The sequence below is a fragment of the Bidens hawaiensis genome, unplaced genomic scaffold (assembly GCF_021521415.1).
Source record: "Bidens hawaiensis isolate Kalapana, Puna unplaced genomic scaffold, B.hawaiensis_p1.1 tig00000055_1, whole genome shotgun sequence".
In the NCBI taxonomy this organism is placed as follows: domain Eukaryota; kingdom Viridiplantae; phylum Streptophyta; class Magnoliopsida; order Asterales; family Asteraceae; genus Bidens; species Bidens hawaiensis.
The window spans coordinates 8,967,293-8,980,934 of record NW_027491016.1 but is presented as its reverse complement, the minus strand read 5'-3'; positions in this window follow the sequence as shown (position 1 = coordinate 8,980,934).

Below are 13,642 nucleotides of genomic sequence, written 5' to 3'. Positions count from 1 at the left end.
AGTGACACTTTTATTGTGTGCCACACATTCTTAAAGGTGCTTTTAGTGGTACTTATTTGATATTTAGTATCAATTTTTGTATGTCACTATATGACATTTTTTTTGTAGTAAATGGGCTTCGTGGTTCTATGATCATCTCTTGCATGAAACCCGTTATGGTTTAAAGTTCTTCAAGCCTCAGGTGCCTACTCATAAATACATTGATGAGATAGATCTGCACATGAGCTAGAGAAATATGATATTACAGGTCAAGCCACCGAAGACAATGAAGAGGGCACCGATGAAGACCTTCCCTCAGAGTCTGTTCACCACGTTCAACAAATGGTATTATGATAACAAGACGGGTGAAGCAGTTATTGTTTTGGGTTCGGGATTAAACACGAAGTTCATACGTGTTATTGATCCTATGTGGCTAGTTAACTTATCGGAGTCTGATAACAACGCACTATTCCATAATCATATCCAATTTACTAACGTAAGGACTATGATCTAGCGATGCAGTTTCAACGCGTTGCTCGTGTCTGTTATGCATTCAAGATCCATAGCTGCAACGACTGGAAGACGAAGATGTTCCTGAGATAAGGTATAAAGAGCTCGAGATGAGGGAGAGTTTTTTGATACATCAAACAAGCGTCTCGGTCTTTATCTTATTATTATATTAGTTTATTATATGAAAGGGCGTTTTGGTAATTAAGCCCATTCACTCTATTGTAAGGCACATTCGTTACCCTGTAACGAATGTGTCACGTTCGTCTAATGTAAGTTCCATTCGTTAACCTTGCTTAACCAATGGGACATAACGAATGTGGGGCTATTCGTTAATGTAATGTATAACGAATAAGTATGCTCATTCATAAGATTTTAATGTAACGAATGTGGTCATCCCCTATATAGAGTTGTAAATTACAATAAAGTAATAACAAGTTTTCTGTTAATTGTATTACCCTATTATCCTTTCAAAATCTTCTCAGAACACACACACAAACACACACTAAAGTAAATCCTTACATCTAATAGTATAATCAAGCATGAACAATCACGATGTTATCATGATCTAGATTCGGCTCAAGCTTTAACAGGCTTTCTTAGAATCATATTAACCAGTAGATTAAATGAAGGCTTGCTTGGCTCAGCTGGAGTTACAGATTGAACCCCTTTTAATCTGTCAACGGCATTAGCAATTGGATGTGATTGGTTAGAAAAGTGGCTCCAACTCTTGAACTTGTAGACATACCTACATGATTAAGAGAACTTATATGGTTGTTCATTCTAAGCTTGTCATCCATCTCAAAAGATCTGATGGTTGAGATTAAGTCCATTAAGGTTGTTATGCTTATATCCTTGGTTCTTTTAATTATAGTCACATTATTGTTCCAAGTGTATGGCAGTAACAACTTCTTATTAACTTCAGGCATATCCCTAACAATACCATCACTTCTCATTCTTGTATATAAAGCTTCAAATCAATCAATGATTGTTGCAATAGAATTGGCTTGAATAGGATTAAGCATATTAAATTACCCATTCAGCATCTCTTTTTTGATTTCCCTCATGTCTAAGTTTCCTTCAAACTTCTCAACCAAGGATCCCAAAGTTGCTTTGCAGCTGTACATTCTCCAATGCTTTGAGTGATCTTGGTGGCTAGACACATGCTGAGATAACCATAGGCTTTTTGATCTTCAAGCATCTTTTGAAGATTGATGGTTGGGTAAAAGTTAGGTATTATATTATATTAATTAGTTATATTTAGTTAAATAAATGAATGAACATTGATAATTCAAGCATCTTTATGTGTTTCGGGGCATTGGACGTTATGGAGGCTTAATGGGTTGATTTACGAGCTTTGAATGAAGGCTTAGAAGTGTGGGAATGGGATTGCACGCCTCAAGATGCATATAAATAAAGAAAAAGATTTGGTCTCCCAATTTTGTCCTTCGCGCTACGCGAAGGAAGTTGAAGAGTCGCGCGAACCAGCCCAAATCTGACCCTGACTATTTTGTCCTTCAAGCTACGCGAAGGACATGCCCATTACCCGTTCGCGTGACGCGAACCTTCTTAAAATGAAGAAAATTAACCCTTATCCCTATATAAACATATTTAAGCCTCCATTCGTCATACCACTTGTTCCACAGGCTGAAGAAGAACCCTAGATCTTCTACCATCCCAAAGCTTTCGGTTCAGCCATTGATCGTATGTTCTTCAAGATAAGTAATTTAAACGTTATGTAGATGCGCGGCTAATTTCCCGTGTTTATATAGGCTAGGGTTTGTGTAATTTGACTTATGACCAGATTCATTGGGCTTAAAGATTAAGAATTTGATTAAGTTTCATGATTTGTTCTTGTTCTATTATTGCTTTGGTTGTTTAAACAGTTCATGTTCTTGATTATTGATTACTACTCACTTGTTTGGTTTTGTTCATCAACACTTAGGGTTAGGCTCTTGTGTCATTGGACTAGTAATCATTGGTTAGTGAAACTTAATAGTTCTCATAACATAAACTGGTAATTAGGTAGACTATGTTAAATTGTGTCAACAATTCGGTTAAGGTATCATTTGTCATCACAATCAAACTAATAGGTCTAGTAATTACTGCGTAATCAAATTAGGTGAATCTGTGATTAAGTTGAATGTCACATTACCCGAACCTAGAGTGAATACCTTTCATCATTATTGTTTGCAATTATAAAAGTAATCGTTTAGTTTTAATATTAATATTACAAACTGCTTGGCATCGGCTGTCCGCTCTAGTTAATTAAATAAATAGTTAAAAATCATAAATACTAGTTGCACTTTCCTTGAGTTCCTATGGAGATGACCTTACTTACCCGTACTAGTATAGGTACTTAAGTCTCTAAAATTAATTGTTTTTTAGTAGACCACGACAGCCTACGTCAAAATGGCGCCGTTGCCGGGAATTCAATGCGCAAAGTGCTAATTAGTTTAAGTTTAGCCTAGCTTATTATAATTTAGTTTAAAATCTTAAGTTTTAGTTTACTTTTCTTCGTTGATTTTACGCATGGTTGTTTGTTTTCGTGTGTGCAGTTGATCTTATAGGTTGATGCATACAAGATATTCTCGAGACAAAGAGGTGTTGCAGTTTGATATGGAAATCGAAAAAGCCGCAAGAAGAAACCAAGCAGCTCAAAGAAAGGGGTTGAATCCACAAATTTGAAGCCGGAACATCAAAAGACAATCCGAAAAACTACCACCCACATTTGTTTCAGCCAAAAAACCAAGGACAACCTCAAAACCAAGAACACCCAGTTCCACAAAACATCCCACCAAACGACATACCACCACTTAACCGAAACCAAAACGTTAACCAAAACCAAAACCGTAGAGGTGGTGACCCGAATCAGAGACAGTTCCACATAAGAGATGATCGATCAATCAGGTCCGAACCACCGAACTGTCAGGGTGCATATGAGTTTAAAAGGGTGAATAATCGACGGGGTTTGTTTGATGATTTTGAGGAGTTTGAGGATGAGGAAGAGATGTAACATGTTCATGGGGGTTGGTACTATAGAAGAGATCAACAACAACAAACCCAACGTAACCGAACACCCAAGCCAGTTCAACAACCAAAAGACCGCAGAGCACAGAGAAGACAAGTTATTCAAGATCCGATTCCCGAGTATGAGTTTGATTATGGGGTCCCGAGGGCATTTTTTCCACCACCAGTTAGGGGGTTCAAAGCCACTTTATTCCATAAGTGGCCACGAACCCACTGCCAGTTATTATCCCAATTAGAGATGGAAGAACGTTTTCTGTAAGGCAAAGAAGTTTAACCGGGATGCTTGCGTTTCATGGAAAAGCTTCAGAAGAGCCATACCTTCACTTAAGAGAATTCAATTCAATATGTGCTACTATCTCAAGTTAAGGGCTTACACCAGATGAAGTGAAGTTGGTTGTCTTTCAATTTAGTCTAAAGGATGCGGCAAAACAATGGCTCCTATCATTGCCTTCAGTGAGTATTTACATGTGGCAAGACCTGGATCAGCAATTTTTAGATGAATACTACACACCACAAAGAACTTCAAAGGCCTGAACCGCCATTAGAAACTATCAGCAAAGAACGGGTGTAACGTTTCATGAGGCCTTCACGAGATTTAAGCTGCTGTTGAGAACTTGTCCTAATCATGGGATACCGTTGTGGGAACTGATTAAGGCCTTTCATGATGGGTTATCTAATGATGATGTGCGCAATCTTCAATCGAACACAAATGGGTTGTTGTTGAAAAATGACGAGAATGAAGATTGGCAAAATTTGGAGTGACATGCCATGAATTCTAAAAGACAGGCTCAATCAAACCGAATGGCAAAGAAGGAAGTCGTGAAAGCGGTAAATAGTGGGGGTTCAGATGATCGAATGGCGGGTTTGGAAAGAAAGTTGGCTCAGTTGACGAGTTCGAGTACGAGAGAAAAGGGGAAGTTGGGAAAAGCGTACCCAGTTTGTGAAGGTTGTGGTGAGTTAGGCCATTATATGGCAAGTTGTGGAATTGTGATAAAAGACAAAGAAGAGGAAGAATAGGAAGTAAATTTTGTGCAACGGGAAAGGAGGTACAACAACAACAACAACAATAATAATAATAATAACAACATGAATTCAAATACTTACCACCCGGGCGTCCAAACCACCCTAACTTTAGTTATGGAAACCCGAACAATCAGCAAAACCCGAATATTCAAGGTAGTTCTTAGAAGATAGGATATCAATTGAATCAGAGGCAGTATGGGAATAATACTGGTAATAGTCAAGGCGGGTATAATCAGAGAGAGTTTGGGGGGTATAACAAAGGCTATCAAAAGACTAATCTGCAAGGAAATTCTTCAGGTAACAAGGAGGAGTCGATTAAGGATGTCATGGAATTTTTTGAAGCAAATGAAGGCGGATCAAGAGGCTCAGAACAAAAATGTGAACCAAAGACTGGAACTCCAAGAGAAAACGAATGCATCGAGGGATAAATAGGTGAGCCAGCTCACGAAAGAAGTAGCGAGTTAGAAGAGAAATCCATCCAAGCTACCAAGTGACACCTTGAAGAATCCGAGCCATTAGAGTAGCAGTTCTTCAAATGTAAAAATTGACCACATCAACCAGGTAAGTACCCTTAGGAGCGGTAAGGCCTAGACAATGGAGTAGCTCCACCACCTTTCGTTGAGTGTGTGGTGGAGGGCTTGGAAGAAGATGGGAAAAGTGAAGATGAGGTTGAAATTAAACTAAAGAATAAACCGAAAAAAGTAACTAAAAACTTAACTGAATAATTAAAATAGGAACACCAACTGCTAAGGAGACAAGTTCAGCAAGTAAAACCGTTCCATTTCCTTGGGCATTGGTGAATCCCAAAACCTCCTCATCACTTAAAAAAGGGGCCCCTAACAGGAGGAAATGTGGGAAATGTTTAAACAAGTAAAAATCAATTTACCCCTCATAGATGTTATTAAACAAGTCCCCGCATATGCTAAATATTTAAAGGATTTGTGCACTCAAAAACGAACTCACAAATTGCCTAAACAAGTTGACTCAAATGCAAATGTGAGTTCGGTTTTAACGAGAATCCTCCCACCCAAGCTACAAGATCCAGGAACGTCAATTATACCCATTCAAGTGGGCAATTTTAAAATGACAAGGGCGTTGTTACATCTTGGAGCCAGAGTGAGTATTCTTCCGGGAAGCTTATATGACCAATACGATTTTGGTCCACTTAGAAAAGCCGACACCACCGTGGTGTTGGCCGATTTGACACTTAAGCTTCCTAGGGGAATTGTGATTGATGTGATTGTGATGGTTGAGGATTTTTATTACCCGGTTGACTTCCTGGTTCTAGATTACGTGACAATTGACCTGAAACGCAACCGAACTTGATTCTCGGTCGGCCCTTTTTGGCCATCGCAAATGCTTTAATAAATTGTAGAACCGGGGTAGTTGACATGGTATTCGGTAATAAAATCTCTGGCTTAATGTATTTTTAATTGTGTCTAACCCTCTAGGGAGTGACGAATGCTTTGCAACTGATGTCATGGGTTGAATCCTCATGAAAGTGAGGAAGATGCCACAGAGGAGTGTGCTATTTGTTGCAGAGAAATAGGTGAGCATGTATTACAGTTGCAAGAGAAATAAGAGGCAGTTGAGGTGTATGCTACAAGTATTGGGAAACCACCATCCAGATACGATCGACTCTAGGTTGAGACCATCGTTTGAAAGTCCGCCAGTTGTGGAAATGAATGAGCTCCCGAAACACCTTAAATATGTGTTCTTGGGAGAAGGGGAAACTTTACCGGCCACCATCGCCTCAAATTTGGAAGAGAGTCAAGAAAAGGCATTGATGAAGGTTTTGAAAGAGCAAAAGGGTGGCTATTGGTTGGACAGTAATAGATTTGAGAGGGATCGGCCCATCCATCGTTATGCACAAGATCATCACCGATCTCGAGGTAAAACCCGCCCATGATGCACAAAGAAGGTTGAATCCAAACGTGCGGGGGGTTGTGAAGAAGCAGGTTTTGAAATGGTTGGATGTGGGCATCATTTTCCCAATCTCAGACAGTACATGGGTAAGCCCAACACAAACGGTTCAAAAGAATATGGGTATCCAGATAACCCGTAATGAGAAAGGCGAGGAGATTGCCACCCAACCGGTAACCGGGTAGCGAATTTGTGTGGATTATAGAAAGCTGAATGCGGCGACGTCCAAAGATCATTTTCCCTTGACCAAATCATCGAGAAATTATCAGGTCAGAAGTTTTATTGCTTTTTAGGTAGTTATTCAGAGTACAATCAAATTGCTATTCACCCCGATGACTAACATAAGACCACTTTTACGTGTCCATATGATACTTTTGCATTTAAGCGAATGCCTTTTGGTTTATGTAATGCCTCGGCCACCTTTCAAAGGTGTATGATGAGTATCTTTTCAGATATAGTCGGGGATTCACTCAAAATTTTCATGGACAATTTTTTAATTTTCGGCTCATCTTTTGAATCATGTTTAAATGAGTTAACTAAAGTTTTAAAAACATGTGTGGAAACAAATTTGGTCTTAAGTTGGGAGAAAAGCCATTTCATGGTGTAAGAAGGGACGGTTTTAGGACATGTCATCTCAAGTAGAGGGATTGAGGTTGACCGAGCTAAAATTCAAGTCATATTTAATTTACCACCGCCTACTAATGTGAAGGGAATAAGGGCATTTTTAGATCATGCCGATTTTTACCGACGGTTCATAAAGAATTTTAGTGTCATAACTAAACTGTTGTTTAATTTGCTGTTAAAAGTTGTACCATTTGTTTTCAATGAAGAGTATCTAAATGCTTTTAACATTCTTAAAAACAAATTGGTTGAAGCCCAGATCTTGATGTCACTTAATTGGTCACTTCCTTTTGAAATCATGTGTGACGCAAGTGACTACGCAGTCGAGGCCGTGTTGGGTCAACGGGTGGATAAGAAGCTCGTTGCTATATACTATGCAAGCAAAACTCTTTCCGGTGCTCAAATTAATTATACCACAACGGAAAAGGAGTTGCTTGCGGTAGTATATGCATTGGATAAGTTTCGATCTTACATTTGTGGGAGCAAGATTGCTATGTTTTCATATCATAGTGCAGTTAGGTATTTTATGGAGAAGAAATATGCAAGTCGCGCTTGATCAGATGGATTCAGTTGCTCCAAGAGTTTGGTGTGGAGATCCATGACAAGAAGGGGAGTGAGAATGTGGTTGTGGATCACCTGTCCAGATTGGTGGGGAGGAAGAGGAGGAAAATGAGAGGGCCATAAACGAATTGCTTCTGGATGAGCAATTGTTTTCTATTTCAATTTTATCATGGTATGCTGATATTATTAATTTTCTTGTTGCAGATAAAATTCCGGAGTTTTGGCCGAGGAAGAAGAAGCATTTCCTCTCTCAGGTAAAGCATTATGTGTGGGAAGATCCGGATTTGTTCAAGGTTGGCACAGATCAAGTGATGAGGCGTTGCATACCGGAGGAAGAAGTGCGAAGTGTGTTCCATCAAGCTCATTCATCAGCTTGTGGAGGCCATTTCAGTAGTCAGAAAAGAGGGCATCGAGTGCTTGCATGTGGATTTTATCAGTCTACCATTTTTAAAGATGCAGCAGTGTTTGTGAGGAATTGTGTTAGATGACAACAGATGGGTGGCATCTCAAGAGGGATGGGATGTCTATGCACCCGATCCTAGTAGTCGACATCTTCGATATTTAGGGGATTGATTTCATGGGCCCGTTCCCGAATTCTTTTGATAATTTGTACATCTTGGTGGTGGTTGATTATGCTTCTAAATGGGTAGAAGCAATCGCTACGAAGACAAATGACCATACTATTGTTTGTAAATTTATCCAATCCAACATATTTTCACGACTTGGTGTTCCCCGCATTATAATTAGCGATGGGGGTTCACATTTCAAAAACTTTAATTTTGGAAAATTACTTAAACGGTATGGCGTAAACCACCGAATTGCCACTCCGTATCACCCTCAAACGAGTGGGCAAGTGGAGGTTTCAAATAGGCAAATAAAAGAGATTTTACAAAAAACGGTAAGACCCAATCGTAAAGATTGGTCAAACAAACTAAATGATGCTTTATGGCTTACCACACTGCTTATAAAACGCCTATTGGAACCACCCCTTATCGGTTGGTTTATGGGAAAAGGTTTCATTTACCTATTAAACTAGCCCATCATGCGTTGTGGGCAGTTAAGAATATTAATTTAGATTATGAGTCTGCAGTTAAATAGAGAAAGCTGAATATATATGAGTTAGAAGAGTTGAGAGACAAAGCATATGAGTGTGCATCCGCTTACAAAGACAAGATGAAAAGGGTTCATGATGCCATGTTGTAGAGAAAGACAATTGAAGAAGGGCAACAAGTTTGGCTCTATAACTCGCAATTGAAACTTTTCCTGGGAAAGCTGAATAGAAAATGGACGGGACCATATCAAGTAAATTGAGTTGGAAAGTTTGGAGAGGTCGAGGATTTCGATGATCATCTGAGGCAAGTAGTCAATGGGCATCTCTTGAAGCCGTACTTGGAAGATGCGGATCTGAACAAGGAGATACATGAGTCGGAAGTTTGCTTCATGGCGAACGAACCGACGTATTCAGTTAACTAAAAGAACCAAAGAATGTCGAGCTTTAGACATTCAATTCAGCGCTAACCGGGAGGCAACCCAGCATTTGTAAGTTATATATTTGTACATTGAGTCTTGTTAGTTTATTCGTTTTCCTTGAATGCGCGGGGTTAAGCAAAGATCGAGTGTGGGGACGTGGCATCGTTGATTGTCATCAAAAGGTCTTGGTAAGTGAGATTGTTGCTAGATGGAGCCCCAAGTAAGTATTTGATGGGTATTTGTTGACCAAAGTTGGTTACGGGAGTAAAAGGCTAAGAAAACATGAAAGATAGAAACTTTTTTATCATTAAAAATCGTCTCTCTTTCTCCTGTGAAAAGTGCATTTCGCGTCGCGCGAACCAGTCTTAACATTGTCCTTCGTGCTACGTGAAAGACAAATCTTTCAAACTGTAAAAACCTCCTTCACGCTATGTGAAAGATAGGTATTCCAGTTGTTCACGCAGCGCAAAGAATACAAGCCCTAGAATGTTCCTTTGTAGTTCGCGTATCGCGATCTGCTTTTCACTTTCTCCTTCACGCCGCTCAAAGGAGTATAAAACTACAGAAAAAAATATAAACTGCCGACAATTTCTTTATCCTATCCACATAACATCATATTTCATCTTATCATAATATCACCATCAACACATATTCTAACCACTGTCACACCATCGTCACTACCGCCGGCGCCACTACCACCACTAACCCTATCCTTATTTCATCACCTAGTTCTAATTTCGCCCCAATGTATGTTGGTTATTTCAATTGAATTGGTTCTTGTTGGTGGTAAGTTTTGAGTTCAGATTGCTTATGCTTGTGTGTTTGTTTACTTTCGGGTGTCGTTTTGTCAGGATTGTTTGAATAGTTTAGCGCGGGTTGACGGGTTTGGTTCGTTAATCAGGTGTTTTGATGACATGATTAACCGGGTTTTGTTACCGGATAGTCTTAAGTTTGGCTCGCATTTTAAACAGGGGATGGCTGAGTTTTGCGTTTCAGGTCGTCGGAATTATTTTCCAGCGATGTTTTTTTATTGACATATTAAGAGTTTTTGGTGCAAGTTTGGCGTATGGTTGTCGGGTTTGTTGACATTCGGTTTTGAATTGGTTGTCCTATAAGGTTTTTGTCTGAATCGTTATTAATCATGTTTTCTAAATCATGGGTTGAATCTTTTCGAAAGTGATAGGTTGTGATAAAATATGAAACTGGGATTGTTTGTTTGTTGAAATGGGTTTTTCAAGTTAAAATGTTTTACGTGTGCGTTTTCGAGGAAATTTTAAGTTTTGAGTCTTTTATTAATTTCATGATTTATTTAAAAAAAAACTTGAAAAAAATATAAAAATATTTTTGTTTTAATGTTCGCTTTTGTTTTATTTATGAGTGTATATTTTATTAGTATTTTATTAGTGGGGACAATTACGACCGAAGTGCTATACGGTTGTCGCCTAAAGTTTGTAGTGACATGAACCGATTGTCTTAATTTAATTGCAGATGTCACACGAAGCGAGAGGATGAGGACCTACTAGGAGGAAAAGACCAAAGAGACAGCAGGGTTTCGACTATACGACACAGTAGTACTCGAGGGAAACTATTCATTACAAGGTGGATTAGATACCTGTCGATGGAGCAGCAGTTGAGACTATCACTGGTGGAAAGGATTTTCCACATATCATATTGCGGTTAAGCATGAATACACCGGAGAGAGAGATACATGATAGGATTTCTGATCGATGTGAGGTTGTTACGTCATCGAACTTTTGATTAGGATCTATTGGACACGCTCAGACAGGTTGAGTGGGTTAGAGGTTATCTGGGCCCACGTTGGATGAATGGTTTGAGGTTTGAGCAGATCCAGTACGAGGAGTTGGTGTATGAATTCTATGATATGTTTTGGCATAAGATTGGAGACTTCGATGAGTCACATGCAGTTTTGTTTTCTTTGGGGAGGCAGATATATGAGATGCATGTGCCTCAATTTCCTTTGGTGACCAGGTTGTATAGTGAGGCGGAAGTGCAGACTCAGGCCATTTGTGAGAGCATACAGGGAGTTACTTCGAGTGCCCATAGATACTGGATGTCGACTGCTGATTTGGGAGCATTTTGAAGTACTATTGCTGAGGAACACATTCGAGTAGGGTTGTTTCATCTACCATTTGTAACCCGGTAAACAGGTATATTCATCGTGTTATCGCATGCACTATCGTTGGTAGCCAGTCGGGCCACGATAACTGTAGTAATCTGGATCTTTTGTGTGTGCGTGGGACGATTGGTAGAGTTGAGAAGAATATGGCTACATTGTTGTTGACTTCAATGGGTAGAGAAGGTCGTAGGGCTGATACATCTGCAACGAGGTTGGCTTTCGGGCCGATTATTACGAGGATGGCCCAATTTTTAGGTGTGATTGGGAAATATCCGGTTGATTATCTTACTGAGGGGCCGGATACAAGTGTGGTTGGTGTTGTGGATGCCCAAAAGGCGGGTATATATATTTATGATAAGCCACCGCAGTGGGTTGCGGTGAGGGATGTTGGACAGGCTGCTGGTTCTCATAGGCAGTGTGTCGAGAGGCCACCCGCTCAGCCATGTCCACGTCAGTAGAGACAGCCAAGACAGCCACCACCACAGCAGCATCCACAACTTGTGACTTTAGATTATGTGTTTGAGAGACGGTTGCGGATGCTCAACGAGTTGAGGGGTTATCATGAGAGTTTCGTGGTTATCAGGATGAGAATAGGGGGTATTTCAGGACCATGTTTGATCACTAGCAGATTCCGTTGCCAGGTTCATTGCAACAACCGACTGGTTCTGGTGGTTATGGAGAGATATTTGTGGAGGATACTATGAGGCTGGAGGTTCTGGAGCCGGCGAGGCAGGTGATGATGATGAGTAGTTGGAGATAGTAGCAGCCGCCACAACCGATATTTTGGGTTTATCTTTCATTTTTTTCCTTCATTCAGTTTTTATTATCGTATGGTCTGCACTGATATTATTATTATTATTATTATTATTATTATTATTATTATTATTATGCTCTAAGGGAAAATGAATGGGTTTGGTTGGGTAATGAATATAGACTTTTATATTTGTGTCGGTTACTTGCATATTTTTATTGTAATTGAACTTTGTGGGTGTAGTTCACTATAAACCCTCACGAGACCATACTCGTCCACCCGAGCTACTAGGGGGTTTAAAGGACTTGTTGCATACGCTAAATGCAATCATAATTCCTACGAAAGTAAGTTAGGTCTTTTAACATTTTTACTCATTTAACAAATTTGGTTATGAAATTTATTATACTCAGTTAGTAATTAAACGATTTTGCAAACGGTTTAAAAGACCTATTTTAATACTTGTGAGAACGTGCTCCTACATGTTTGAGAGTTTGCAGATATCGTTTCGAGAGTTGAGGAGATAGGTTCACCGAGGGCACCAGAATCGCACATGAGTGTTTTATTTCTTATCAAGTGATTTCATTTTCATAATCTTCTTTGTTTTGCTAGTTTTTGTGTTAAGAGTATAATTGTATTCGTGTATAATAATTAAGAACCATCACATTAAGCCCGGTTTTAAAATTAATCAAGAAAGAAATTTTAACCCCAACCCTATTAATGTTCTTCTGAATGCAAAATTTTAAAACATTGAGGACAATGTTTGCCTCAAGTGTGAATATAGGGGAGAAATTGAAAATTTAAAAAGTGTTAACATTCCTTGAATTAAGAATTTTTGCAAAATAAATGAAAAATGATAGAAAAATTGGAGATTGTTTTTCAAAAATATTGTATATATGAGATAATAAAAACGGGAATGCATTTAATTTGGGATGTGTCGGTAGGCTAAGCTTTAAGAATGAAAGGACGGTTTGGTTGTTTACTTAATTGAACTTTAAAATTGCTTGATTTTTAGTGGGAAACATCATCGGTTTTTGTTTGTTTATTTAAGCCTGTGTAAGGACTGGAATGAAAGATTGGGCAATACTCAAGCCTTTTGTTATATTTGATCATTAAAACGAAATTTTAAATATGAATAGACTATTAAACACTGCTTGGATAGGCGTAACGTTAGACTACGCTAGATGGCTTATGTTATAAACATAAATAAAAATACTGCTAGTTTAAGTGGTTAACACTTCATAGGCGTATGGTTTTATAGCCTTAAATCCTGTATTGATGGGAAGCCTCGGGGTTCGGAGGGCATGGGTCTGTAGTTGTACATCATCTGGGTATGCACATTGCCTAAGTGGATTTATGGATATTAAAAAGCTAAACAGAGCAAACCCGTAGCTTATTTGCCAAACATAAGTCATTAAACATGATCACTACGTGCTTTAAAAGTACAACTACACTACTGACTTGATCATCCACGCTGTTAGTAACCCGCAGATGATGCTGGATCTATCACTTGGGAGAAGTAGTTGGACGAGGTGAGTTTGAGAAACGCTCGATAAGTTGTGGTTGAGCCATTTGAACAAGGTTGGCGTTGTTGAAGCACAAAGTACCATATGAAACATTTCTCGTTCCTTGAAGTTTGTTCC